The sequence below is a fragment of the Heterodontus francisci genome, chromosome 10 (genome assembly GCF_036365525.1).
Source record: "Heterodontus francisci isolate sHetFra1 chromosome 10, sHetFra1.hap1, whole genome shotgun sequence".
NCBI lineage: Eukaryota > Metazoa > Chordata > Chondrichthyes > Heterodontiformes > Heterodontidae > Heterodontus > Heterodontus francisci.
The window spans coordinates 27,429,947-27,446,634 of NC_090380.1; the positions used below are offsets into that span (position 1 = coordinate 27,429,947).

Consider the following 16,688-nt stretch of genomic DNA (forward strand, 5'->3'; position numbering starts at 1 on the left):
AAAAGTTACCTGGACACCTTGCCCCCTGGAGGCAGTCACATCCTTGGGCAAGGTACTTCAGATTTGGTCCTTCCTCAGGGACAGGAGGGTATGACTAAGTGAGGCAGGTATGGAGATCTAGAAGACAGAAATGGAGTAGACTTGGCCTTTGCATTTGTCCAATAGGTTCAACGTTCTTCCAGCTTGTGTGGATGAGAGCAGGGACTGCAGGGAGGATGGGGGGAGTGAAAAGGAATGTAGTAGTAGGGGACAGTATAGATAGGGGGATATATACTGTTCTCTGCAGCCGAGAGCGCGAGTCCCGAAGGCTGTGTTGCCTGCCCATTGCCAAGGTTAAGGTCATCTCCTTGGGATTGGAGAGGAACTTGGGAGTAGGAGGGGAAGGATCCAGTTGTTGTGGTCCACAGACATAGGTAGGACTCAAAAAAAAAAAAAAGGTTCTGCTGAGGGAGTATGAGCAGGTAGGGGCTAACTGTCTTAAAAAAAAAAATGGAACCACAAAAGGGAATAATCTCTACCTGAGCCATGAACAAAATCGGCATAAACGTGAAGATCATTGAGTTGAATGCTTGTCTTAAAGAATGATTTGAGAGAAATGGGTTTCAATTCATGGGGCACTGGCACCAGTACTGGGGAAAGCAGTTGTACTGTTGGGACAGTCTTCACCTGAACTATGCTGGGACCTGGTGAAGCGTATAACTAGGGCTGCAGAGAAAGCTTTAAACTAAATAGTGGGGAAGAGGGATCAGGCGAGGGAAAATTTAGAAAGTTAAAGAGAAAGGACAAGGCAATAGTGCAGGATAGCAATATGGGTAATGATCACCAGAGCGTGGCAGGAAGGGACAGAGTGTACAAACATAACAGTGCACCAGCAAATAAGGTCAGAGCAGGGAAAAATGGTAAAAAAGATAGAATTAAAGGCACTTTATCTGAATGCATGCAGCATTTGTGTAACAAGATAGATGAATTAATACTGTCATGCAGGCCCCCACCTGCCAAGAATGAGGCACATATATTTTGCCACATGGACATTAAATTTTAAAATTGTTGCTGGGAAGAAATGGGAGCCTATTACAAGGGGTTGCCAAGCCCCTGACTGGAAAGATACTTTTTTTGCATACTAGCAGACCGTGTTGGAACAAAAGGAACCAGTCCCTGCTCCCCAATACACAGAGACCTGGTCAAACCAGTCATGTGAACACCTGCTGGCCAACTAGGAGTTTTAAATTGGCCCCAGAAAATTTGAACTCAAAGCTGTTTGCTCGTGGACCGACAAGACCCCTCGTGGCTGGCTTGCCGCCGCCTCTCCTGTCTGCTCTCATCTCGCTCTCACCAGCTTTGGAATCCACTGAAGACATACGAACCCAAAGACAGTCTCCTACAGTGAATAAGGTTTAAGAATAATAATGGGCCCCAAAGAAAAGCAAGATCTACCTACAAGTAAAGACTACAGCGAGCTCGAAGCACAGCATCAAAAACCCCTTTTCAGAGACTGCCTCAAACCTCTACTTTAAACATATGCATGCTAGCGTGGAGTTCGGTGTGTATCCTTAGACGTTAACTGAATTAGAGTTTGTTTTAATAAATTTCACTCCTCTTCTTTAAAAAGGAAGCCAGTTTGTACTCATTTCTTTGCCTTATAATTGGAAAGCAGTGAACAAAGGATTCACCAAGGGGGAGCTCAAAACACAGTATGCTTAAAACAAAACCCTGTTACAGTAAAACCAGGTGAAGGCTAAAAGGGACCCCTAGACACCTTTCCCACCTGGTCGTTAATAGCACAAATAGAAATAAATGGGTGTGCTATGATAGACATCAGAGACATGGTTTCAAGGTGACCAAGGTTGGGAACTTAATATTCAAGGGTATTTGACATTTGACAAAAGGATAGAAAGGAAAAGGGAGGTAGGGTAGCTCTGTTAATAAAAGATGAGACCAGTACAGTAGTGAGAAATGATATTGGCTCAGAAGATCAAGATGTAGAATCAGTTTGGGTGTAGATAAGAAATAGTGAAGGAAAGTAGTCATTGGTGGGAGTAATTTATAGGCTCCCTAATAGCTACATTGTAGGACAGAATATAAATCAAGGAATGATAGGGGCTTGCAGGAAAGGTACTTCAATAATCATGGGCGATTTTAATCTTCATATAGATTGGACTAATCAAATTGGCAAAGATAGCCTGGAGGAGGAGTTTATGGAATGTATTATGGAGAGTTTCTTAGAACAATATGGTTCTGGAACCAACCTGGGAGCAGGCTATTTTAGACCTGGTAATGAGACAGGATTAATAAATGATCTCATAGTAAAGGATCCCTAAGCAAGAGTGATCATATTTCAATTTCAAACAATTTTGAGGGTGAGAAATTTGGGTCTGAAACTAGTGTCTTAAACTCAAATAAAGGCAATTACAAAGGTATAAAGGCACAGTTGGCTAAAGTGGACTGGGAAAATAAGTAAAAAGGTAAAACAGTAGAATAGCAGAGGCAGACATTTAAGGAGATATTTCATAACTCAGATATTCCATTGAGAAAAGGAGGACTCCGAGGAGGATGCACCATCTGAGGCTAACTAAGTTAAGGATACTATCAAATTGAAAGAAAAGGCATACAATGTGTCAAAGATTAGTGGTCGGCCAGAAGATTGGGAAAATTTTAGACAGAAGTGAATGACTAAAAGAAAAGGGAGAAATTAGAGTATGAGAGTAAACCATCAAGAAATATAAAAACAGATAGGTGAAAGCTTCTACAAATATAGAAAGATGAAGAGAGTAGCTAATTAGGTGTTGGTCCCTTAGAGGATGAGACTGGGGAATTAATAACAGGAAACAAGGAAATGGCAGAGACTTTGAACAAGTAGCTTGTATCTGTCTTCAACATAGGAGACCCAAAAAGCATCCCAAGAATCCCAGAAAATCAAGAGGCAAAAGGCAAGGAGGAACTTAAAACAATCACTATCACGAGAGAAAGTATTAGGAAAACTAAGCGGACTAAAGGCTGACAAGTGCCCTGGACCTGATGACGTGCATCCTACGGTCTTAAAAGTGGCTGCAGAGATAGTGCACGCCTTGGTAGTAAATCTTCCAAAATTCGATTTTGGAAAGTCCCTGTGGATTGGAAAACCATAAATGTAACACCTCTATTCAAGAAAGGGGGTGGGGTGACAAAGCAGGAAACTACAGGCCAGTTAGCCTAACATCTGTCATTGGGAAAATGCTAGAATCCGTTATTAAGGAAGTATCGGAGGAGTATCATGTGGGAAAATGTGAGTTTGTCCACTTTTGAAAGAATAGAAAAGCAGATTATTTACATTGAGAATTCTGCGGTACAGAGGGATCTGGGTGCCCTTGTACATGAATCCCAAAAAGTTAGCATGCAGGTACAGCAAGTAATTAGGAAGGCAAATAGAATGTTGGCATTTATTGCAAGGGGGAATGGAGTATAAAAGTATGGAAGTCTTGCTATAACTGTACAGGGCACTGGTGAAACTGCATTTAGAGTACTGCGTACAGTTTTGGTCTCCTTACTTAAGGAGGGATATACTTGCATTGGAAGCAGTTCAGAGAAGGTTCACTGGGCTAATTCCTGGGATGAAGGGGCTGTTTTATGAGGAAAGGTTGAGCAGGTTGGGCCTATATTCATTGGAGTTAAGAATGAGAGGTGATCTTATTGAAACACAAGATTCTGAGGGGGCTTGACAGGGTAGATGCTGAGAGGATGTTTCCCCTTGTGGGGGAATCTAGAACTAGGGGGCACAGTTTAAAAGTATGGGGTCTCCCTTTTAAGACAGGGATGAGGAGGATTTATGGGGGGCTGGCAGGAAAGGGGAGTCATGGGCACAATCAGATCAGCCATGATCTTATTGAATGGCAGAGCAGGTTTGAGGGACCAAATGGCCTACTCCTGCTCCTACTTATGTTCAGATCCTAACCACTCACTGCGTAAAAGTTTTTCTTCATGTCGCTTCTGGTTGTTTTGCCAATCACCTTAAAATTGGTGTTTTCTGGTTGTCGACCTGACTGCCAAAGGTAACACTTTCTCCTTATCTACTCTGGCCAGACTCATGATTTTGAGCACCTCAATCAAATCTCCTCTAAAGAGGACAGTCTCGGCTTCGTCAATCTATCCACTTAACTGAAGACCCTCATGCCTGGAGCTATTTTCAAAGCTTTTGTACACCCGCTCCACTGCCTTCACATCCTTCCTAAAATGTGGTGTCCAGAATTGGACAAAAAATACGCTAAAGGCCTGCTACCCGACCCAGACGGATCGCTCTTCCAGGTCCGGGTCAGACACATACAGTATTAGTTGGACTTGAAAGGTTGTTTAAAAAGATGAAATTGGAGCCACGAGGTCAGTGATTGTTTGGTAACGAGTTAAACAGAAACCCATGGAGTTGTGCCCAGACAGGTCGTGCCACACTGTACCAGTATCTGTATTGGTTAAAAATAAACACAGCAATTGCCCGAAGGCTCAGAAAATGTCATTATACATTACCTAGACTCCTGCTTTACAGGTTGAAATACTTGCTGCAAGTTTATCCAGTGAGCAGCTGAAATGCAGAGACCAGGATGGTCCTGAGTGATTAATTATAAAATATACAGTACATAAAAAATATAAAATGATCACTGTCAGGACTCTAGTCTACACACACAGTACTGTAAAGCAGGAGTCTAGGTAATGTATAATGACATTTTCTGAGCCTTCGGGCAATTGCTGTGTTTATTTTTAACCAATACAGATACTGGTACAGTGCGGCACAACTTCATGGGTTTCGGTTTACCTCGTGACCAAACACTGACTTAGTGGCTCCAATTTCATTTTTTTTTTTAAAACAACCTTTCAAGTCCAATTACAGTTTTTGTTGCTTATCTGCACAAACTGAAAAAAAAGTAAAAAACGGATTCGGAATCAGAAGGTAGGTAAAGTGAACATTCCGGTGGTTGATAGGGGTCGGAAAAAAATAGAGGGACTCGGGCTGGGTCCGATGTGGTTCTGTCGGGTTCAGGTTGAGTTTCTTTTTCCTGACCTGAACAGGCCTTTAAATTACACCAGTTGAGACTGAACCAGTGTTTTATAAAGATTCACCATAACTTCCTTGCTTTTGTACTCTTATGCCTCTATTTTATAAAGCCCAAGATCCTATATGCCTTTTTAACCCACTCTCAACCTGCCCTGCCACCTTCCAACATCTTGTGCACATATAGCCCCAGGTCCCTTTGCTCCTGCACCCCCTTTAGAATTGTACCCTTTAGATTACATTACATTTTGTTAGGAAGAACAAGGAAATGCATCACTTCACACTTCCTTGCACTAAATTTAATTTGCCACCTGTCCGCCCATTCCACCAGCCTGTGTCCTCTTGATGTCTATCCCCATCTTCCTTACAGTTCACAATATTTCCAAGCTTTGCGTCATCTACAAATTTTAAAATTGTGCCCTGGACACCCAAGTCTAGGTTATTAATATAGATCACGAAAAGCAGTAATCCAATACCCAATTCCTGGGGAACCCCACTACATACCATCCTCCAGTCCAAAAAACAACCGTTCACCACTACTCTGTGCTTCCCATCACTCAGCCAACTTTATATCAGTGCTGCCACTGTCCCTTTATTCCATGGGCTTCAATTTTGTTGACAAGTCTGTTATGTGCCCTGCTGCTGCTTGTAGCTACTCCTACCAGGAGATCTGCTGTCATGGTATGTCCCATATTTATCTTGTGCCATCCTCACATATTCACTGTAGCTCGTCTGCAACCGCTCGTGATGGCCATCATCCAACTATGCCTAGGTCGACCCCTCTTTCTGCTGCCCTTCACTTTGCCCTCTAGAAGAGATCTCTGCAGCTTTTCAGCTCTGATCAAATGGCTAAAATACTGACTTTTTTCCTGGATGCCACTTTAAGATTTCTTTTTGGACTTGCAATTTCAAGCACCTCTTCAGTTGTCTTATGTATATGGAATTTTAGGCATACATCTTAGCATCCACATTTTAAAGGCCTCTATTTTCTTCCACAGATCTTTATTTATTGTCCAGTTTCTGAGGCAAGTGGATAGAATGTAGCATCTTGAGTTTTTTCCTTGCTAAAAGCTTGAGCTTTGTTGTTGCTAAGACATCCTTCAGCTTCACAAAATTACTTCTGGCTATCTCTATCCTTTTTCTGACTTTAGCATTGTATCTACCATTTTCTATTATCATTTGTCCTAAACAGACAAATTTATCGACTTGTTCTAATATGACACCATCCACTTCAATCTTCTCTAGCTTCTTCTAATGTATTCCTTCTAACTACAATTGTTTGTGTCTTTTTGGTGTTCATACTCAATCCATATTCTAAACTTGTAGATTTTACTTTACAATATTTTGTAGGGCCTCTTCTGTTTCTACAAGTAGCACTGTCATCAGCATACTGCAAGTTTATCATGTTCTTGCCCTCAATTTTTACACCTGGAAGTAAATCTAACTCTCTGAACATTTGTTGTGTACAGACTGAATAATTTTGGCGACAGTACAGTCTTGTCATACTTCTCTCTTCACTTGAAACGTATCTAATTGCCCATCTTTTAGCCTGATGTTTGCTATTTGGTCCCAATATAGGTTCTGGATAAATTTCACATCTTTACTGTCAGTCACATCTCAGCAACACGTCTATTAGCTTTTGGTGATAAACACATTTTTCATAATTTATAAAGCAGGTAGATATTTATCGAATATTGTTCTTTGGTTAAATATTCCCTCTCTTGTTCCTACTCCAGGTCTACGTGCCCTAGTTTCCATTAAAACTTCCATCCTGGCCATACCCCAATACAGCCCTCATTTCCACTTCTGCAAATCCTAGGGACGCAGACTTGAATGGATATGGTGGGCAACCGGTTTAGCCATTCACTGACAGATGTGGTTGGGCCACATAAAGCACCATCAGTTCCTGCTCATCTGCCAAAACTGCTTACTATTCCAGGATCGGCCTGGAATGTAAAGATAACTCCTGACTTCTTTTCTCTACTGCAAACCATCTTAAGACCCCAGTCCCTGCCCCTCTACCTCACCTTCAACAAGTGCAAGGAGCTCATGAACTTGCTTGTCACAAAGATCGAGACCATCCGTTAAGTTGCCTTTGCCACTTCTAGAAATATTCAGCATGTCAGGCAGCATCTATGGAGAGAAAAAAAGTTAGCATTTTAGGTTGGAACTAGCAAAAAGTTGGCAATGCAACAGGATTTAACTGGGGATGGGGGGTGCAGTTTAAAAGAAAGAGAACAAAAGGGGAAAAAAATGTATGTGATGGCAGGAGAGCAAACACGAGAAAGGAAACAAAGCAGTGAAGATGAAGTTAACACTGCCTTCAGGATGTTCACAAAATTTATTTTTCAGACTGGAGGACGGCATGTAGTGGGGCTCCCAGCAGTCGGTATCAGGACCACTACTTTTCGTGATCTAGATTAGTAACCTTGACTTGGGCACACAGGGCACAATTTCAAAATTTGCAGATAACAAAACTTGCAGTGATGTCCTGACCACCAACAACTATAACCATCTTCCTTTGTACTAGGTATGACTCTACTCAGTAGGAGTTTCTCATCACCATCCGATTTCCATTTATTTCAAATTTTACTAGGGTGCTTTGTTGCCCTACTCAGGCAATTGCTATCCTGATAAAGGGCAGCCACTCTTGCTTTAGCTCTGGACCAAGCCTATAAATGAGATCTGAAGCCTAGTGGTCCTAGCGGAACCCAACGAAAGCACTGGCGAGCAGGTTAATGCTCTAAGTGCCACTTAGTAGCACTGTCGATAACAACTCATCACTTTGCTTAAGAAGATTGATGAAGCGGTAATTGGCTGGATTAGATTGGTTCTGCTTTGTCAACAGGGTGTTCCTGTGCTATTTTCCACTTTGTTGGGTCAATGTCAGTGCTGTAGCTATACAGGGATATATTGGCTTGAGGCGTCGCTAGTTCTGGAGCACAAGTCTTCAGCACTACAGCCAGGATGTTGTTGAGAACTGTAGCCTTTGCTGTATCCAGTGCACTCAGCTGTTTCTTGGTATCACTTGGAACGAATCGAATTAGGTGAAGACTGGCTTTGATGATGGTGGGGACCGCAGAAGGAGGCAGAGATGGATCACCCACTCGGTACTTTAGCCTGAAAATGGTTGCAAATGTTTCATCTTTGTATTTTACACTGATGTGCTGGGCCCACCAGCATTGAGGTGAATGTTCTTGAAATCAACTGTTAGTTGTTTAATTGTCCACCATCATTTACAATTGGACGTGGCAGGGTTTCTAAGCTTTGATGTGATCCATTAGTTGTGGGATTGCTTAGCTGTGTCTACAACATGCTGCTTCTGCTATTTAGCATGCAGTCCTATGTCGTAGCTTCACCAGGTTTGGACACCTGGCTTGATGGTAATGGTAGAGTGAGGTTAGATTGTGCTGGAAAACAATTCTGCTTTTACGATACTGATGACCCTTCAGAAAAAAAAGTACTTCATTGCCTAAGGGAGGTAGTGAGGGGAAAAAAACATAACAGAAAGCAGGTCACAAAAAGCCTGTCCAGCTGAGAGAAATCCAGCAAAAACCAAAAGGAGCCCTGCTCAAGAGTTCTACACTTCAACTTGTGCAAAGAGCTGAAAGTGATCCCATGTCTCTAGATTAAAGTCTCAGCTACCAGAGAAATCTACAAAACACAGGCCTGCAACTTGAGAGAAACTGACCTCAGAAGATTTAACAGGTTTACTGTGAGCCCCAAAAACCTACCTCACTTCAAACCACTTACCCCCTTTCCCCCTCCATCTCTCCTTGCGCGCGCGGGCAGGCGAATACTCAAGTGGGTGCAGTTGTGACCATTTTGGGAATGAATATTGCTCAATAATCATCTGCTTTAAACCTACAAGAAAACCTGTCGCTGTTTATTTGGCAAATAAAGCACAAAGGGGTTAAAAGCCTAGTAACAAAAACACTTGCTGTGGTCAGTTGGGAGTTGAACAGTGGGAACCACCCACACCCTTACCACCTGGCCGTTAACATTACCGTCAGTCAACCTCTTTGGTAATGAAAATTAAGTATTAAAAATGTGCAGTCATTTATTCAGATTTTAATTCTTGAAGACTTAAAAAAAAAATTGTTTACCTTTTGTCTCCTCTCAATTCAATCTATTTCTCTTCCCGTACTGGATTTTCATTAAATTTACTGTTCTAATTTAGATTTCCTTATAAAAGGCCTGCTGGGGTCTGAAAAAAAAAAAAAAACCCGACCTGAACCACAGCAAACAAACAAAATAATTTTAAAAATCATATGGTCCGTCAAACCTGCTCTGCCATTTAATATCATGGCTGATCTTGGGCCACAACTCCTTTCCTGCTCACTCTCCATAGCCCTGGATACCAAAAATCTATCACAACCTTAAATATATTCAATGATAGAGCACCCACAACCCTCCGGGGTCGAGAATTCCAAAGATTCACAACCCTTTGAGTGAAGTAATTGTTCATCTCAGTCCTAAATGATCAGCTCCTTATCCTGAAACAGTGTCCCCATGTTCTAGATTCCCAAGCTAGGGGAAATAAATGTCTCAATATCTACCCTGTTAAGCCCCTTCTTAATCTTGTATGTTTCAATTAGATCACCTCTCATTCTTCTAGACTCCAGAGACCATGGGCCTAATTTACTCAGCCTCTCATAGGGAAACCATCTCATCCCAGGGACCAATCTCATGAACCTTCGTTGTACTGCCCCCAATGCAAGTACATCGTTCCTTAAATATGAAGACTACAATTGCACACAGTATTCCAGGCATGGTCTCACCATAGCCTTGAACAACTGTAGCAAGATTTCTTTATTCCTGTACTCCAATCCCCTTGCAATAAAGGCCGACATGTCATTTGATTTCCTAATTGCTTGCTGTACTTGCATGTTAACTTTGTGTTCCTTGTACGAGTACACCAAAGGCTCTCTGATCAACATTTACAAGTTTCATGCCATTTAAAAAAATATTCTGCTTTCCTATTCTGATGACCAAAGTGAATAACCTCACTCTTCCTCACATTATAATCCATCTGCCACCTTTTTGCCTGCTCACTTAACCTGTATTTCTTTTCAGCCTCTGTCCACCTCACACCTTGCTTTGTATAGTCAGCAAAATTACATACATTACGATCTCTTCATCGAAGTCATTAATGTAGATTGTAAATAACTGAGGCCCCAGCACTGATGCTTGCAGCACTCCACTAGTCACAGCTTGCCAACTTGAAAATGCCCCATTTATTCCTACCTTTCACTTCCTGTCTGTTAACCAATCCTCTATCCATGCTAATATTCCTTTTCAAAAACGTTCTGGAAATCCAAATATACTACATCTACTGGTTCCCCTTTATCTTCCTACTAGTTACATCCTAAAAAAAAATAAATCTGTCAAACAGGATTTCCTTTTCCTAAAGCCATGTTGACTTGTTCTAATCATACTATGATTTTCGGAATACATTAAGACTTGCTTAATAGGTTCCAGCACTTTCCTAGATGTCTGATGTCAGACTACCTGCCTGTCGTTCCCAGTTTTCTCTCCCTCTTCTCTTGAATAGCAGTGTTACATTTGCTAACTTCCAATCTGCTGGGACCGTTTCAGAATCTAGGGAATTTTGGAAAATCAGCCAGTGCATCCACTGTCTCTGCAGCTCTCTTTTGGGACCCTATGATTTAGGCCATCGGATCTTGGGAATTTGGCAGATTTTAGTCTCTGGTACTTTTTTCTCTGCTGATATTAATTACCTTAAATTTACTCACTCCTACTAGTCCCTAGATAACCCTCTATTTCTGGTATGTAACTTGTGTCTTCCACTGTGAAGACAGACACTAAATATTTGTTCAAAGTTTCTGCCATTTCCTCATTCCCCATGATATTTCTCCTGTCTCTGCTTCTAAGGAACCAACTTTTACTTTAGCTACTCTCTTCCTTTTTATATACTTGTAAAAGCTTTTACAATTGGTTTTTACATTCTTGGCTAGTTTACTCATTCTATTTTTTCCCTTAGCTTTTTGGTGGCCCTTTGCTGGTTGCATGGCTTGACTCAAAGCATTCCTCCTGACCCACCACCAAAAAATAAATCAGAGGCTCATTCATTTTATTGGTGTCTGTGGATATTGCTGTTTACAATAATTACAAGATTGTCAAAAGTAGTAATTGAACTACAAAGCACTTAATTTTGCATAAAGTGTTTAGAGATACATAAACTATGACTGTTTGGACAATCATGTTTAGTTACTCTACACAAAAGGCATGAGTCTTGTATTACCATTTGTGTAGAACTTGAAAATACATCAAACTGTGCATTGTTGGGGTACAGTAATATGACATTAAAGTGCTCATGGAATTTCATCTGATACAAGGATTAAGCAAACTATATACTCACTCAGATGCTTTAAACTGAAACCATGTTGATAATTAAAGTAACACTTACATTGTTGACTAAGGCTATTGGGTTTTCTCTACTGGATCACAAATACTGGTACTTATTCAAAATATTATATATAGGATAATTGATGCTTACAAATGCATTGCAAGATTGCAAGAGTTGTTCAAATGAGCAAGAGCAGATTTTTCACTAACAAAAATAATTACGAAGCTTTCTTGCCTTATTAAAATGCCTTTACTTGAGCAGTTTATTTTTGAAAATCTTAACAGTGCACAGAAATACACAGTAAAGCAAAATGCCACTGCAGCCTTTTTGCAACAAAGTACAAATGGATTGGCTTTTGCCGAACTGTGGCATCCTAAAAGTGATATATCAAATAACTGATGTTAAAATATTGGAATTAGACAGTGTCTTTTGAATCAAGAAATGTTGCCTCGAGTGCAACACTACAAGTCCACTGAGAGAACACTCAAATTAAATGATTCTACTATTTTCACAATACCCCCATCTTCATGACTCTTCTCCCTCACCCATAAAAAAGGATTTAAAATTAGGGGTAGTCTGAACAATTAGAACTCCACAAGTAACTTCCTAGGCCATAAGGGAGCGGTCGCTTCCTACCGTATTATCTGCAACTAGCTGAGGAGATGTAGAGGGTGAAATTAAACTTTGGTGGGGCTCAAAACAGGCAGTAGTGCATCCATTGCTCATTATACAACCAGATCACTTTTCATTTCCATTGACTTCATATTGACAAGACTGCCCAAACTTCATAATGAATGAACTATCCCATTAGAGATCATGTATTATATTGAAATCTAATAGTCAGCTGGTGGCACAAGGTGTTGTAAGTTGTGCCAAAGGTTCTTCACAAATTTTGCACAATGCAAGTTTCTATTTCACTGAGCCATTTGGGAAAGGTGAGGAATTGGAGGAAGCTGAACCAAGAATTATTTTACTCTGAACTTCACCAACCAATATTAGGGGCCAATGGGACGGTTGTGAATAAGTCTGTGCAGAAGGAACTTGGGCACATGCAGAAATAAATAAAGCTAAATGCAATTTAAGAAATAACTACTCATTTAGTGCCTAGGTTCAGTACAGCACTCTTGAACCCACGACTTTCTGACTCTGGGGGCAAGTCCCACTTGGGAGTTGAGCAGATAATTGAAATTGGTGCTGGAGGAAGTTCTGCACTGTTGAAGATGCTGCTTTCCAGTTGAGATTTTAACCAAGGCCCTGTTTTCTTTCCCAGGTGGATGTGAAACATCCCATGGCACTATTTTAAGAAAGACTGGAGAGTTTTCCTGATGTCCCATCACTTCAAGAAAAAAAAAAAATCAGGTTTTCTGGTCATTTTTCTCATTGTTGTGTGTAACCTCGCTGTACATTAAATTGGCCACTGCAATTTCCTACATTATAAAACAATGACTACAGAAGTAGTTCAATGGCTGTGAAGGTCTTTGGGATGTCCTGAGGACATGAATAGTGCTGTATAAATGCAGGTTCTTCGTCAAGATCACCTTGAACAGTGAAGCAAATTAAATGTTGAATATAGCTATACTGACCAGGGAACAGGTAAGGATTAAGAGGAGGTTTTCTGAGCAAGTCTTATTTATGCATCCAAATGAAAACAAAATGGCCTAATTATCTTAAAATAAAAGCAAAATTCTGCTGATGCTGGAAATCTGAAATAAAAACAGGAAGTCCTGGAAATACTCAGCAGGTCTGACAGCATCTGTGGAGAGAGAGATGCAGTGTTAACATTTCAGGTCTCTGACCTTTCATCAGAACCTAATTATCTTGCCTTTCTTGTGCCTCCAAACCAGTTCTGAGATGTACCCATAGTTTCCAGTCATGCCATCACTGGAGTGAATTTAATGTCAATAGGGGGAATTCCATCTAAAATTGCCAGTTCCCATTTTTCTTTAATTTTTGGTCTAAAAGACACCAAACAAGGATGAAATGGGAGAATCAATGAACTCCAAAACTGAGCATTACTTAGCGCAGATTGTAGAATCAAGTACAGAGGTCAATCTTTCTGATCTGTAGCACTTAAAATCAATGGCCAGAAAATTAGGAGTGCTGCAAATGGAGTTACAAGAGATTTTTTGTGCAATTTGAATTATTTTGTAAGAACATCTAAATTATAAAAGTTTACTGTTCTTTTTAACATGGAAATAGAACACAAATTTGAAGACTAAGGCTTCATTCACACTCTAGTAAAGAAACGGCGAATTTACTGTGGGTTTGTAAGCTGATTTATACTGGCACCTCCAAAACACGATTTGAGTAGGTTCAATTTAGCTGTCTGAAGTTACTAGATTTCACAAAGTTATTAATATTTACGTGATGGCATGATTTTAAATAGTTTACCCAAATGTTAGATCCTGATATTTCAAGCTGTGGTTTCAGTAATTTGAGTAAGCTGCTTGAAATGTACTTGGGCAAAAAAAGAGTTTTTTTTCCATGAATAAAAATCTGCTACAGGTGAGGGCAGCATTATTAAATAATTATTTGTAGCCAATCACTTCCTTCCTGTCCCATCCTGAAGCACAGCCACAGAAGATAGATATTGTTCACGCTACAATCTATAGTTTGGTGTCAAACCATCAGGTGAAATAGAAATACGGTTAAAGACAGACCATGAATTTCTAAAATATCTTTCATAACCTCAAGACATCCCAAAGTGCTTTACAGCCAATTAAACGCTGTTTAAGTCTTTGTTGTTTTGCAGGAAATGTGGCAGCCAATTTGCACAAAGCCCCACAAACGGCAATGAGATAAACAACCAAAGCTGTTGTGTTTGAGGGATAAATGTTTGCTGAGACATCGAGAGAACTCCCCTGCTCTTCTTTGAAATAGCACCAAGGGTTCTTTTACATCCAACTAAGGGGGTAGATGGGGTTTGCTTTAAAGTTTCATCTCAAAGGTAGCACCTCCATCAGCACTGCACTGAAGCGGAATAGAGTTATACAGCACAGAAACAGGCCCTTCAGCCCATCAAGCACCTATCTATTCTAATCCAATTTTCCAGCACTTGACCCGTAGTCTTGTATGCCATGGTGTTTCAAGTGCTCATTTAGCTACTAAAATGTTGAGGGTTTCTGCCTCGACCACCCCTTCAGGCAGTATGTTCCAGATTCACCCTATGGGTGAATTTTTTTCCCCCTCAAATCCCTTTTAAACCTCCTGCCCCTTACCTTAAACCTATGCTCCCTGGTAAGTGGAAGCCGAGATCATCTGTTAAAGTTTCCAGAGTGTTTTGAACCCCAGCCTCAGAGTGAGAGCTACACTGAGCCAAGGCCAACAAACAGAAGTTTGTTAGGAAATTGAATGCCTTACCAGGAACGATGGTAGCAGCAGAATCCATAATGGCTTTTAAAAATGGAATTGGATGGATATTTGAAGAAAAAAAATTAAAAAAGGATACAGGAATGGGACTAAGTGGATAGATAATTCAGCCAGTACAAGCTGAATGGCTTCCTTTTGTGCTGTAAAATTTCTACGATATCCATATCTAATTTATCAAGAAAATCCAAGCTTCAACATATTCATAATTTTCACAGGCATGATTAGTGAAGACAAATGTAGGTCCCTTACAGTAAGAAATGGGGAAATTATATTGGGGAACAAAGAAATGGCAGAACAATTAAACATACTTTGGTTCTGTCTTCACAAAGGAGGACACAATTAGCCTCCCAGAAACATTAGGGAACCAAAAGGTCTAATGAGAGGGAGGAACTGAAGTATTAGTAAAAAAAAAAAGTGCTAGGGAAATCCCTAGGGCCTGATAACCTACATCCCAGAGTACTAAAGGAAGTGGCCCTGGAAATAGTGGATGCATTGGTAGTCATCTTCCAAAATTCTATAGACTCTGGAGCTGTTCCTACAGATTGGAGGGTGGGAAATGTAACCCCATTACTTAATAAAAGGAGAGAAAAAAAAAAAACAGGGAACTACAGACCAGATGGCCTTACATCAATAGAGGGGAAAATGTTAGAATCTATTATAAAGGATGTGATAGCAGAACACCTAGAAAGCATAAACAGGATTAGGCAAAGTTAGCATGGGTTTACAAAAGGGAACTCATGCCTAAAAAACTTGAGTTTTTTTTTTGAGGATGTAACTAGTAGAATAGATAAGCGAGAACCAGTGGATGTGGTGTATATGGATTTTCAGAGGGCTTTTGATAAAAGGTCCCACATAAGAGGTGAGTATGCAAACTTAAAGCACATGGGATTGGGGGTAATATACTGGAATGGACCAAGAATTGATTGACAAACAGGAAACAGTAGGAATAAAATGGGTCTTTTTCTGGGTGGCAGGCAGTGACTCGTGGGGCACCACAGGGATCAGTGCTTGGGCCCCAGCTATTCACAATATATATTAATGACTTGAGGGAGGGAACTAAATGTAACATTCCCAAGTTTGCAGACGAACACAAAGCTGGGGTGGGGGGGGCAATGTGAGGAGGATGCAAAGAAGCGCCAGTGTAATTTGGACAAGTTGGGTGAGTGGGCAAATGCAGTATAACATGGATAAGTGTGAGGTTATCCACTTTGGTTGTAAAAACAGAAAAGTAGATTGTCTGAATGGTGATAGATTGGGAAAGGGGGGGGGAGGTGCAACAAGACCTGGGTGCCCTTGTACACCAGTCGCTGAAAGAAAGCATTCAGGTGCAGCAAACAATTAGGAAGGTGAATGGTATATTGGCCTTCATTGCAAGAGGATTTGAGTACAGGAGCAAGGATGTCTTACTGCAGTTATACAGCGCCTTAGTGAGACCACATCGAGTATTGTGTGCAGTTCTGGTTGCATCTTAGGAAGGATGTTCTTGCCTTGGAGGGAGTGCAAAAAAGATTTACTAGGCTGATTCCTGGGATGGCAGGACTGACGTATGAGGAGAGATTGGGTCGACTAGACCTACATTCACTAGAGTTTAGAAGAATGAATGAGAGGGGATCTCATAGAAACCTATAAAATTCTAACTAGATACAGGGAGGATGTTCCGGATGGCTGGGGAGTCCAGAACCAGAAGTCACAGTCTCAGGATACCGGGTATGCCATTTAGAACAGAGAGGAGGAGAAATTTCTTCACTCAGAGGTGGCGAACCTGTGGAATTCTCTACCGCAGAAGGCAGTGGAGGCCAAGTCATTAAATATATTCAAGGAGATAGATGTATTTTTTCATGCCAAAGGGATCAAGGGATATGGGGAGAAAGCGGGAACAGGGTACTGAATTAGACGATCAGCCATGATCTTTTTTTGAATGGCGGAGCAGGC

The 16,688-nt window shown here is 40.8% G+C and overlaps 1 long non-coding RNA gene across 13 annotated transcripts in view; it reads right to left on the reverse strand.

Moving 5' to 3' along the window:
- The window catches only part of LOC137374363 (uncharacterized), a 70,060-nt gene that overhangs the window by 16,763 nt on the left and 36,609 nt on the right, over nt 1-16,688 (reverse strand). For 10 of the 13 annotated variants that reach the window (XR_010975796.1, XR_010975797.1, XR_010975801.1 and 7 more), the window contains exon 3: nt 7,045-7,150. This is a non-coding gene — a long non-coding RNA (uncharacterized lncRNA). Of the gene's footprint in view, nt 1-9; nt 118-7,044; nt 7,151-9,123; nt 9,225-16,688 lie in introns of all 13 variants that reach the window. The other 3 variants (XR_010975806.1, XR_010975807.1, XR_010975805.1) reach the window with 2 other exon arrangements.